A 13,709-nucleotide genomic window follows, 5' to 3' on the forward strand; every position below is an offset into this window, starting at 1 on the left:
CTAGCAAACTAGCTGCCCTTATCTTAAACTGAATTTAGAAAACATGGGCAAAATTGTCCGAGAAGGTATTTCTGTTTTCAGTGGGTCCTGCTGCATTCCCCCCAAAGTTTGGTTCAAAGGCTGAGGAGACTCGCCAGGTTTTGGATATAGCTCCTGTCATTAGCAAGCCTTGCTGCACCAGCCAAGGAGACATACCAGATTATGTGTGATGCAGACTGTAACCAGGAAGAATTAAATCCCCAAATGATGCAGCCAAGTTCATTCAGGAAAATATAGCGGTACGTGGTACTACCTTAATTTTCATCATCTTGACTCTTTTCTGATTGGCTGTCCAAACCATCAGTTTTGGACAGGTTAGTCTTGCACACTCCAATGTGAGGGTTGGGGGGAGTGGAAGATGGATCTCTGTGGTGTGCTCTTTCTCCCAACTGCCCCCCCCAGCAAAGAATTACAAAGAAAATTAATAAATACCTGAAACCAGAACCATACTCTTCGATTTTGAATTCAGGCATCAATTCTATAATTGAGAGTATGAACCACCACGAAGAGGACAAAAACCATTGCAACAAATAACAAAAACTTGCAAATTTCTATTGAGGTGATGATGCTAATTGGGAAAAAGAAAAAAAGTTCTTTATGGCTCCTAGCATATTTTATGGACTTAATAAATGATTATATTATTGCTAGTGATAACAAGAATCTTTTAACTTATTTTTATTTAATCAACTTGCTTTAGATGCAATTAAAAGTACTAATAGACTTTTATTTAAGACTTAGTTATCTGTTCCCTAAATCATTCAAAGCCTTTTAAACATCATGCCTTATGTAGAGAAGAGATAGAATGGGAATCATCAATTAGGAACAGATTCTTGTCACCAGAACTCTCCAAAACTCTAAATAAACTAGTTATTCTAACTACTCTCTAGAATATATTGAATGTTGAATCTTCAAGTAATTTAAGTTAAAATAACTAACCAACATATTAAATCTAATGCAACACGGACAAATTGAAGAAAGGAAGAGGTAATTTTGACAAATATGAAAAGCACTTAGATAATTTGACTCTATATCTTTGATTGCTTTTTTAACAATTAAATCTCCCCCACCCCAACTTACTATATGTAAATATAAGGTAAGCATGATGATATTGGTTTGGAAAATGGATTGTCCATTCTGCAAAGAGCTTTATGTTTTCCTTGTTAAATTAAGAGAGACAGCTATTTTGTCAGCTTGTGTGTGGCTCATGGTTCTGCTCTGAGGTTTTTGGAAGAAATAATGGGTTAGAAGAGAAAGATTCATTTCACTAGAACTGGTTTTTTTTTGTTCTTTGTTTTTTTTCTTTTTGTTTGGCTAAAGTTATGCAAAGGTAATAGTCAACTCAATTCAGAAGCAGAATATGGGGGGAAGAGTGTTGGACTGATAGTCAGAAGACTTATATGTAAATCTTTTTCCCCCCTTCTATCACTTCTAATCAGACAAATCTCATTCTCTCTGTACTTCTGTTTCTTCACCTGTCAAATCAAGCAATTGCACACAGGAGTGTGATAGTTTGGTATATAATAACTGGATCTCTGAAAATAAAATGTACAGAAAAACACTTTTAAGTTTAATCAGCATTATTATTTTTCTATTACTTTCTTAAATCTACATGATCAATACAACAATAAATCAAGCTCTCACTTGTAGTTTGCCAGTTTTTTAGGTATCAGGTAAAACTGACATTTTAACAATCAGCTCTTGAGGCAAAAGAAACTAACTCTAGCACACCCTTGATTGTATGAAATGTCTTTTCATTTCATTCATTCATTCATGAAAGGTCTTTTTTAGTTCTAAATCTATGATTCTACTCTCAGTGGGCTACTATGCCAAGCTAGAGCAGTGAGTAGTCACAGTTCAGTTATATTCTTCTTCATTCCCAACTATTTGTGGGTAACTTTCCCCTGGCCCTTTTAGGTATGATTTTATCTCTAGCCACTCCCTCATCCCCCTCAAGTCTTTTGCTCCAAACCAGGAGGTGAAAAAAAATGGTGTATGTCTGCCTCAATTCCAGCCTACCTGGTTATTAACTATTGATAAGTGGCATAGTGAACAGAATACTAGATTTGGAGTGAGAAAGACTTGAGTTTGAATATTTCCTCAGATATTTATTATCTCTGTGACCATGTGTAAGTTACTTACCCTCTCTGACTTAGTTTTCTCATCTATGAAATGGACATAACAATGTCTACCTCATTAGGTTTTTGGCTAGAATTAAATGAGATAATATATGGAAGGTGTTTTGAAAATCTCAAAAAGCATTATATAAATGTTATTGTGATTATGGTAACTATTAAGGTTAGGTCTTCCAACTCACTTGTCTAGAGGAAACAAAGTAAAAGCATAAGTTTTAAAAAATTAATCAATAACTCTTTTCTAGCTCTGTGTCCCCATAAAAATTGTACTCTGTCAGCATACCCTAATTTAAAGTCTTTCTTAGTTATTCCCCAATTATTCTACTATACTGCATTACAATCAAAATACAGTTTAGTAACACAAATGGTTAATAGCTTTATGACAATTGCTAGCTTAAGAGACAAAGTACATGTTTAAACACAAAATAGGTAAGCAAACTTATAAGGAAAACAAAGATAAGCCTTCCCACACCTAGGGAAGATGATAGGCTCTTACTCTCAGGAGAAAGGGGGGGAGGACTAACAGGCTCCAACTGCAGTCAGTGGATTGCAGCAATGCCTTATAATACCCCTGAGAGTAGGTGACATTCTGAATTGGTAGAGGAAATTTTAGAAGGAGTTTTATTATTAATAGTTCCCTTTAGTAAGGGAATTACAGGTCTAGTCCAGTGCAATTTTTAAAATGGCAAAAGTATTCTTTAAAAAAAATTATTTAGGCAATCTTTGGCTTCAATATTGAAAAGCTTTTAGCACCACTATCCCACCAATTTTCCTATGACATGGATTCAAGTCATATCATTGTCCTGGTTGTTTTCTCCTCTGCACTCTTTTCAATGCCTCTTCTAAATGGTAGCGACCAGAGAGGGATACGATATACATGTCTCTCTGTAAGATACTTCTCTTCCTGAAGTACTGATGTACACCCCTACTCTGATAATATAATGCCAACTGGGGTGGACCAGACCACAATGATAGTAGCTCTGGATTGGATAGCAATCTTCTTGAGAAACAAGGAGTTGGGAAACCAACACAAAGAAATCTCCTTAATCTTCTGGCCTTTCTTTTTAGATTATAGGTAATCTTAGTTAAATTTTGGGAAATAGTGAATGAGGGAGAACTCAAATGATTCCAGACATACTTTGGAATAAGGTACTTAAGTCTAAAATAAAAGCCCAAAAGATTATTAAACACTTTGGGTTTTAATAAACTCACATTACCAAAAAGTATATTCTGATAGCTCCATCTACAAGTTGTCTTTTTTGAGAGGGGACTATAACCAAGTACCACCCTGGAAGATCTAAAATGCCTGTGCAGAAGTCTCTTCCTCTATGGCTGTATGACCCTGAGGAACCAATCTTTTTAAAGACTTCTGTCCCATAGTGACAATGAGGCAGGCAAAGAGAAGTTGAAGTTCAGAAAGAGTTAAAATAAAAGTAAAGTGAAGCATGCCAGGACCCTTCCCAAAATGATGGCCCCAGGAAGGGAATCATTAATCAGAGAGGAGCGGCCCAGGATAAAGGTTTCTCACAGTGGCAATTTCAGCTTGTATTTCTATTCCTGAAACATACTTGGCATATAATGTGTTTCTGCCTTTCAACCATTCATTGATTTATTTTTGTCTATATATCTATATCAGGTTAAGTGGAGCCTTTGACAGGTAATAGGGTAACCAAACAAATACTTGAATTTATGATCTTCTTGATTTAGGTATTTCTTCCAAAGGTGGATTTATTTTGCAATCTTTCTATGCTAGATTTCTGGAACTACAAGGTCCCCAAAGCAGTCCTTCACTGTTTTGTGCTTTCTAGTCCTTGATAGTACTTTACATATATTATGAATTAGGATGCAAGATAGACTCTATAACAAGATAGGTAGGGAAACAAGGAGCCTCTAATGCTAAACTGAAATGGAACGATTTAAGATCCCATTTGCCTGAATCTTTTGGGTATTAGTATTCATGGATAAGCTTTGACTTTGTCATAGACTGAGACCTCCAGTCCAAATTCCAGAGCCTTGTCTCCTCCGTTAACTCAAAGGGCCCCCCACTTATAAGGATCTGGTTCCTAAGGAGCTACAATTTCCGGCTCTGCCAGTCTTTGTCTACTACCAAAGAAATATTTGTAACTGTACTTCAGTAATCATTCATTCAAAATGCTAAGGACTGTGGTTCCTGGCAAATCTTCCAAATGGGTTGAGTTTCAGAATCACATGGACTGGTTTGTTAAATAACTCTGATATGGCAGAATATGTACAAGATAACCAGTAGACAACTTATATATTCCATTGATATTCACAAAATTCCAAGAGATCTAAAAAATCATCAGCATATTGGTTTGACCCCTTAAGAAGGAATTATGGGAAGTTGGGGAGTGGAGCAGTGAGGTGGTCAGTGGATTGAGAGCTACGCATAAAGATAGGAGGTTCTGGGTTCAAATATGGCCCCAGACACTTCCTAGCTGAGTGAGCCTAGGCAAGCCCCTTAATCCCCATTGCTTAGCCCCTCTACCTTGGAACCAATATGCAATACTGATTCTAAGATGGAAGATAAGAGTTTTTTTTTTTTAAATGTCTCAAGATGAGTAAGTATGGAAGAGTTGCAAAACAAATCCATCTTTGGAAGGAGTATCCAAGTCAAGGAGATGACAAATCCAAATATTTAAGATTGCTTTAGTTCTTTTAGCTACTGATTTATATCACAATCAGAACTCACTAAAATTGCTAAATCTTTTTAATATGAATTTTCTCTCTACCTCAGTCAGTTAGTAAGCATTAGTAAGCATTTTAAATGCCTACTATATGCCAGGCCCTCTGTTAAGTTCTGAGGATATGAAAAGAGGCAAAAGATAGTACCTACTCTCAAGGAATTCAGTCTAACAGGGGAGACAAGAAGTAAACAAAGACATACTAATGAGTTATACACAGGAAAAATAGGAAATAGAGGGAAAGACCCTAGAATTTAGAGGGACTGAGGAAGATTTCCTATAGCAAGTGAGATTTTAGTTGGAACTTGAAGGAAGCCAGGGAGGTAAGTAGATAAAACATGAAGGAGAGAATGTGTCCCAGGCAAGCAGGATAGCTAGAGAAAATGCATGGAGCCAGGAGATAGAGGGTCTTACATGAGGAATAACTACGAGATCATAGTCAGTGTATCAAAGATTATGTGTTGGGCAATAAGGTAAGCTATGGGAAGACTGGAAAGGTGGGAGAAGGGGAAGGACTAAGTTGAATGCCAAGCAGAACAATTTTGTATTTGATCTTGGAGGTGAAAGGGAGCCACTGGAATCTAAGGTTGATATGGTCAAAGTTGCATTTTAGAAAAATTACTTTGGTAATTGAATGAAGAATGGATTGGAGTGAGGAGAGATTTGAGGCAGGCAGATCAATCAGCAGGCTATTGTAATAACCCACATGTAAGGTGATTAAGAGAGCAGCTAGATGAGACAGTAGTTAGAGTGCCAGATCTGGGGTCAGAGAGACATCTTCCTGAGTTCAAATTTGGCCTCAGATATTTACTAGCTGTATGGCCCCAGGAAAGTCACTTAACCCTGTTTATCTCAGTTTCCTCTTCTGAAAATGAGCCAGAAAAGGAAATGGCAAGCCATTCCAGTATCTTTACCATGAAAACCCCAAATGGGATCACAGAGTCAGACACAACTGAAATGACTAAACAACAAAAAAAGATGAAAGTGAGAGGAAAGAAGAGTATGCACTTCACTTTCTTTACAAGTGAAATGGAGCTGAAAATAACACTCACACTTCATGGTTTTGTCAAGATCAAATGATATCATGTGACAAGTATGCTTGCTTCCTCTGACCAAAAGCCTTCCATCTCTTGCTCCATGTTTCCCATATGGGAAGGAGGCAAGAGCATGGCTAGACCTTGCTTCGATTCTGCCCCAGTGTAAGACAACTTCCATGTCTTGTTGCTCCTGCCAGTCTGATTCCTTGTCTCCTGAGAAGTGGAGGAGAGGAGTAATCTGTTGACTTTGAGCCTTTCATCTCCTACTGTGCCTGTCCTTTGAGAAAAGAAGAGGAAAATACATGGGGATTGGGACTTATATCACCTGATGCACCATTTTCTGCCTAATCTCCACCCTTGGAAGGCAAGAGGAAAACTGAAATGAGACCTCCTATCTGACCCTGTGCCTTCCATTTCATGCTGCCCTTGTCTCCGGTCTGATTTCTAGTCTACTCTGGTAAGAAAAGTGATGTCTTCCATTCAAGAGTAAACATACTTACACTTGGTCATGCTCTACACATTTGAGTGATTTTGAACCCCTATAGATCATCCTTCAAATCCTATTGCCTATTCCTCCACTACCTAATTCCTTATTGTTACCCCTCTCAACCCTCTTACCCAAAAGTCCAAAGTAAATACTATCCATCTCTTGCTATTCTTTCTGGTATACCTATTTCATGGACAAAAAATTTCCCTTTGTCTTAAATTTTTTCCTCTCCCCTTTTCTTTCATTTTTGATAATGCTGCTTCCCTTAGCCTCCCTTCTAGTACCAACTGTATATTTACTCATTCCTGTTGGCTCAACACAATTCTTGCTCTAATTTCCACTTCCAAGTTGCCTCTCTGCCTTCATCATTCATTAACTATTGCCTCCTTTTGAGGATCATACAGCCTACATCTACCACCAAAGCAAAACACTTGCAGGTGATATCTATAGAACTCCAGCTCATTTTCCTCCCTTCCTCAGTGTATTCAATATTTGCTTCATAATTTTCTCTCCTCCTTAACTCCTGCCTTAAGATGAGGGGACTTTCAACATGTATATTGACTCTGTCTTAAATACCCTACCCAGTCAGTTACTCAAACTACTCACTTCCCATGACCAACTCCTCAACCTTCTTTCAAAGAGTATGACAAATCCTGTTGTCCAGAAATACACCAATTTTATGTTCAAGAATTCTGAAATTCCCAAATTTTACCATAATCTAGTGGCTTTCAACCTTTCCCTCTGCTTTCTCTTATCAAGCCCTACTTTTAACCACACTGTGAACTCTAATATTTTGACCCTCAATTATTTCCCAGGACATCTCCTCTTTACTAACTACTCTCTCCTTTTCCTCCAGACTTGATTCAGTAAATCAATTTAACTCTATATTGTCCTCTTCTCTTGAATTCCTGTCCCCTTCATCATATGGCTATTTGGATCCTGTCAAGTTTTAGCCTTGAATTACTCCCACTATTTACCACCTTTTATCCTAGACACGAGTTGCTGAATGTGGATGGAGAAAGCCATTCACCCATTCTGATTTGGTTCATTACAAATCTATTACATAACCTCAACTAGACCCTCACTGCTTCTAGGCAATATATATGTATCCTTTATCAACTCAGAAACCCACTTTCCACAGTGGATCTGCCAAACATTTTCATCTTTCTTCCAAACTGCCATGGTTCCTCTTTTCATCACTCTTTTAGATGAGAATCTTGTCTTATATTTTACAGAAAAAAAACAACATTGAGACCACTTCTTGTGAGCTCTCTCTTCCCTCCTCTTCTTCACCTCAAATCACTCAGATGTTTTCCTCTATTATCTCCTCCTTCAGCCCTCTGTCTCCCCAAAAGGTGGCCTTATTCCTTCCCAGTGTTAACCTATTTGTCGACATAAGTGGTTCCATTCCATCCTGCATGCTCCAACAGATTGCCTCCTGTCATCCCCACTCTATAATTTATCTTCAATCTCCCCCTGTCTTCTGGGTCCTTCCATACTTCATACAAATGCTTAGGTCTCATGTATCTTTAAAATACCTTCAACTGAGGGCATTTTCTATCCCTAATAACTATCCCTTTCTATCCCTACTAACTATTACCCTATATCTCTTCTGTCCTTTGTAACTAACATTTTTCAGAAGGCCATCTAACGATAGGTGCTTCTACTTTCTTTGCTCTCACTCTTTTTTAAAATAAAAAATCCTATTTATTTGTAATTATAAAGTCCAGGGAAAGAACAATGAAAAAGAAAAGTGTTTTGTAAATATTATTCCTATACTAAAACCTTCTAACTAATTCTCCAAGAACCCCACTAAACTTTGTAAGAAGTGTCTTCTGCCTGGGAAACCTAAGCCTATGCTAATCTCCTTAAATCTATCTTAAATATAAATTTCTAAACTATCTAATCTAATCTAGTTATAAGTATTTTTATATTTTTCTTAAAATCAATTCAGCTTTTCAGTCTCTCTCACCAGTCTCCAAGCTCAATTCACTGACAGGATAAAGTTTCATCCCCACTAGTCAGACCAGGGAAATGCCCGAGTTTACTCCTTCAATCTTTACCCACTCACACAATGTTTTCTTTTTAAAAATTTTTTATTTAATTAGTCAATTTTGAACATTATTCTTTGGTTATAAGAATCATATTCTTTCCCTCCCCTTTCCCCAATACCCTCCCATAGCTGACACGCAATTCCACTTGGTTTTACATGTGTCCTTGATCAAAATCCATTTCCATATTGTTGATGTTTGGATTAGAATGATTATCCAGAGTCTTATCCCAAATCATATCCCCCATGACCCATGTAATCAAGCAGTTGTTTTTCTTCTGTGTTTCTACTCCAATAGTTTTCCCTCTGAATGTGGATAGTGTTCTTTCCCATAGATTCCTCCAAGTTGTTCAAGATCACTGCATTGCCACTAATATAGAAGTCCATTACATTTGATTGCACCACAGTGTATCAGTCTCTGAGTATAATGTTCTCCTGTTTCTGCAACTTTCACTCTGCATCAATTCCTGGAGGTCATTCCAATTCACATGAAATTCCTCCAGTTCATTATTCCTTTAAGCACAATAGTATTCCAACATGAAAATATATCATAATTTGTTCAGCCATTCCCCAAATGGAAGGCATTTCCTCATTTTCCAATTTTTTTGCCACCACAAAGAGCACAGCTATGAGTATTCTTGTACAAGTCTTTTCCCTTATTATCTCTTTGGGATACAAACCCAGCAGTGTTATGACTGGATCAAAGGGCAGACAGTCTTTTAGCGCCCTTTGGGCATAGTTCCAAATTGCCCTCCAGAATGGTTGGATCAATTCACAACTCCACCAGCAATGCATTAATGTCCCAACTTTGCCACATTCCCTTCAACATTCATTACTTTCCATTGCTGTCATGTGAGCCAATCTGCTAGGTGTGGGGTAATATAGCAGAGTTGTTTTGATTTGCATCTCTATGATTATAAGAGATTTAGAACACTTTTTCATGTGCTTATTAATAGTTTTGATTTCTTTATCCAAAAATTGCCTATTCTTGTCTCTTGCCCATTTATCAATTGGGGAATGGCTTGATTTTTTGTACAATTGATTTAGCTCTTTATAAATTTGAGTAATTAGACCTTTGTCTGAGATTTTTGTTATGAAGATTTTTCCCTAATTTGTTGCTTCTCTCCTAATTTTGGCTGCATTGGATTTGTTTATACAAAAGCTTTTTGATTTAGTGTAATCAAAATTGTTTATTTTACATTTTGTCATTTCTTCTAACTCTTTCTTGATCTTAAAATCTTTCCTTTCCCTAAGATCTGACATATATACTATTCTGTGTTCACCTAATTTACTTATAGTTTCCTTCTTTATATTCAAGTCATTCACCCATTCTGAGTTTACCTTGGTGTAGGGTGTTGATCAAAACCCAATCTCTCCCATACTGTCTTCCAATTTTCCCAGCAGTTTTAATCAAATAGTGGATTTTTGTCCCAAAAGCTGGGATCTTTGAGCTTATCATAGGCTATCATTTACCCCAAGTCTATTCCACTAATCTTCCTTTTCTCACTTTTTTCTTAACCCCTTACAATCTAGCTTTCAACTTCATCATTTCATCAAAATGACCTCTCCAAAACCACCAATAATTTCTAAATTCCCAAATCCAATGGTTTTTTCTCAATGTTCATTCTTGACCTTTCTACATCCTTTGACAATGTTAATTACCCTCTTCCTAAAACTCTCTTCTCTAGTTTTTTTGGGACATCAGTCTTGCTGATTCTTTTCTTATCTATGTTATTTTGGTAAAGCATCCAGTTCTACCACCCAAGATATATACAAAGTTATCAAGTCTGGTTGATGAGAGTCTTCTTCAATTTGTATATTTGCTTATGCTATCACTCCCTCATTTGATTTACTATCAACTAGAAGACAGCTAATTCAAAGCAAAGTCATGAAATGAAATAATATGATAATAAATGTTAGAACATTCCCCAATAAACTTAGAGCTCATTATCACACAAATACAAATAGAAAGTGGGAAAATTGGACACATAAACAGAGTATATTCCACACATAAGTGGAATACATATTTTTGTACTAATTCCTCCTAATGGAAAGGTGCACACATGGATCATATAGGGAAGCAATTGGGGACTACCAAAATATTTTGGTACTGTCAACATGCTTTTTTCTAATGCCTCTCACTAGACTTGACCTTCCAGCTTATCAACAAATCTTCAGGAACCCATTTTAATTTTTAACTTTTATTATATTGCAAGACACGAGGAAGTATTCCCAGAGCTCTATAACTTCAAATCAAAAATAACCAAAGTAAAATTATGGCTAGGAAATATGTTTTAACTTCCCCTGTCATGCTTCTCTATTCTATTATAGTATACATAGTATACATGGTTAGGATAGACTAGAAATTCTGGTCACCTTTGTCCCATTCCCCCAACTCCATGATTGTGTACCCTCCCACTCATTTACCCCAATTATAAGATGTAGCAAATTTCCCCCCGTTCTTTCTATCCTCTGTCCTCTTTGCTATCATAAAACTCTCAGAACAGAATCAATATCCCCCATGGATCAGGATAATTTAATGTAAATGAAGAAGAAAAGGGCAAAAATGAAGAATAAATAGTGAATATATGTATTTAACCTTTCTTGGTCTGTTCAGATAAAATTGAAATTCATTTGATGCTCATTCCATCCATCTCCATACTTGAAGGTACTGCTTTCACACACTCCAGCTTTGAGAAATCACAAGTTCTAACTCTTCTCTACATTAATGTTTTAATTTTATACTCCTTTCTATTACCCCTCTTACAAACTTCTAAAAAGAGCTATATAAGCAGTCCTTCTGTTTGTCTTACTAAACTTCTTCATTGCCCTTTGAGGTCATTAAGGTTCTTAAGAAACATTTGTTTGTTCTCCCGCTCTTATAATGTTAGTCCTACATTGCCAGATTGCTTTCTTCTAATTGCTCATATAAATTTATCTTTCTAGGTTTCTCTTGACTCTTGAATTTGAATTCCAAAATTCCTATTCAGTTCTTTCATCAGTGAACAAATATCCTATATTCTATTAAAAGGTCTATTTCTGTTCTACTGTGGCTCTTGGTTTAAACCTCTTATCTTTTGCCTTTTGAAATACTATATTCTTGAAAGTCTCCTTATTTATAGTAGTATCTACCATATCATGTGTGATCCTGACTGTAGATCACTGGTATTTGGGCTTCTTCTTTCTAGGTACATATAGTTATTTTGATTTTTTTTCTTGGATGTGTGGTATATCTGGATTTTACCTTAATATTCCTGGGCTTTTCCATCTGTGATTTCATTTAGGAGGTGATTGCTGTCTAGTGGATTTGGATAGTTTTCACTTATCATTTCATGAAATGTAGTATTCAAGTTTTTTTTATCACAGTTTTCATGAGTCAAATTATTCTTTTCCTAGAGTTCTCATTAATTTTATTTTAAAAATTAAATTGTATTTTTTATTAACAAAAATTCACCTTCTTTTCCTTCACACTCTGATGAAAAAGAAAGAAAAAAACCTCTGTAACAAATATGAAAAGGCTTTTAAAGGTCCATCATTGGCTATGTACAAAAGAAAATGTGACTTATTCTACATCTTGAGTCTCTCACCTCTGTATTATGAGATAAATAAGATGTTTCCCCATGAATTCTCTGGAATAATGGTTGGTTGTTGCATTGATCAAAGTTCTTTAAGCTTTTCAAGATTGTCATTAAAATATTGTTTTTATTTTATAAATTGTTCTCTTGGATCTATTCACTTTGCTTTGCATTCTTTCATACAAATTTTCTGATCTTTCTCTGAAGCAAATATCTTTATTGTCCCTTGCTGTATATTATTTATTATTCCATCACATTCACATATTATAATTTGATCAGCCATTTCCCAGCTGATGGGCATTTCTTTAATTTTCAGTTATTTTCTACTATAAAAAGGGCTACCATGTTGTCATATGTATAGGCATTTTTCTTTCTTTGTTCTCTTTAGGGTATCAACCTAAACATCATATTGATAGGTCGGTCAAAGAGTCTTTTCCTTCTTCAGTTCTGTGGTAGAAGTTACTTACTATAGATTCTCATTGGATTTCTTAACCATTATTTGAGTTGCTGTGTATCATGTGGTACTAGTCATTCTGCCTCCATTCAAGCAGCCTTCTCAGTGAGAAATCCTAAAATTCACCTTTTTAAAAAATGCAATCTCCCAACAATGCTAGATAGTGAGGAATTTTAGCACACCACAGTCTCAAAAGAGTCAAAGTTGGGAGTGAATAATTGGTACTAGTAGGTGGCAGCATACTTCACAAAATCAAAAAATGAGTCAAGAGAAATCCTCAAGGAAATGTTGGACCAGTAATACAGGTAGTCATGTGGTGAAGGTGGGACATAACAGAATGCATAATCTTGCCCTAGAAGCCTCAAAATATAAAAATTCTTAAAGGCAAGTATCTAACATGTTGCATGGACCCTTTGAGGAAGTTATCTAAATAAATATGAGCAAAAATCACATGGGAGATATTGATGATATCACAAATCCATTGAAGCATTGAAATATAATCATGAATTCTGGGGCAACCCTAACTTCTATTTGCCTCAATTTCTCCAAATGTAAAATGTGGGTAATAATTGTACCTACCTCCAAATATTGTTGTACAGATCAAACAAGATAATATTTGTAAGGCATTTAGCACATGGTCTGGTATATAGTTGGTGTTTAATGTATGCATATATATATGCAATATATATGAGAATGTTATATATATATATATATATAACATTCTCATTTGGCTCTCACAACAATCTTGTGAGATAGGTGCTTTTAATATCCCCATTTTGCACTTAAGGAAACTGAAGAAGAGAAAGGTTAAGTGATTTGTAAAGGTTCTAAAACCTAGTAAATGTTTAAAGTTGCTTCTGAACTCAGTCCTTCTTGATTTCAGATCCAACTCGCCATCCACTATACTACTTATATACTAGGAAAATAGCAAAAATCTTCCTATACTTTCACTGACAGATTCCATTGCTAAGGTATACAACAACAAAAAGGAAGGAAGGAAAGAAGAAAGATAGGAAGGAAGGAAAGAAGTGAAAAGTTTATATAAATAACAAAATATTTGTTATTGTACTTATTATAGTAATATGGAAACACATTATATGCCTTTTGATCAGAGAATGGCTGAACAAAGCTTGAGGAAAAGGACATATTTCTGGGTCTTGCAATATAATGGTTATAATGAATTCAAAACAGGCATGGAAAGATATCCAAACTTGTGGAAAGCAAACCAGAACC

At 35.9% G+C, this 13,709-nt stretch overlaps 1 pseudogene; it reads right to left on the bottom strand.

Moving 5' to 3' along the window:
* Positions 1-293: 293 nt before the first annotated feature.
* LOC100617084 (26S proteasome regulatory subunit 4-like) overlaps positions 294-13,709 on the bottom strand; it is a 182,881-nt pseudogene continuing 169,465 nt past the window's right edge.

The sequence above is a fragment of the Monodelphis domestica genome, chromosome 1 (genome assembly GCF_027887165.1).
Source record: "Monodelphis domestica isolate mMonDom1 chromosome 1, mMonDom1.pri, whole genome shotgun sequence".
NCBI classification, from domain to species: Eukaryota; Metazoa; Chordata; class Mammalia; order Didelphimorphia; family Didelphidae; genus Monodelphis; species Monodelphis domestica.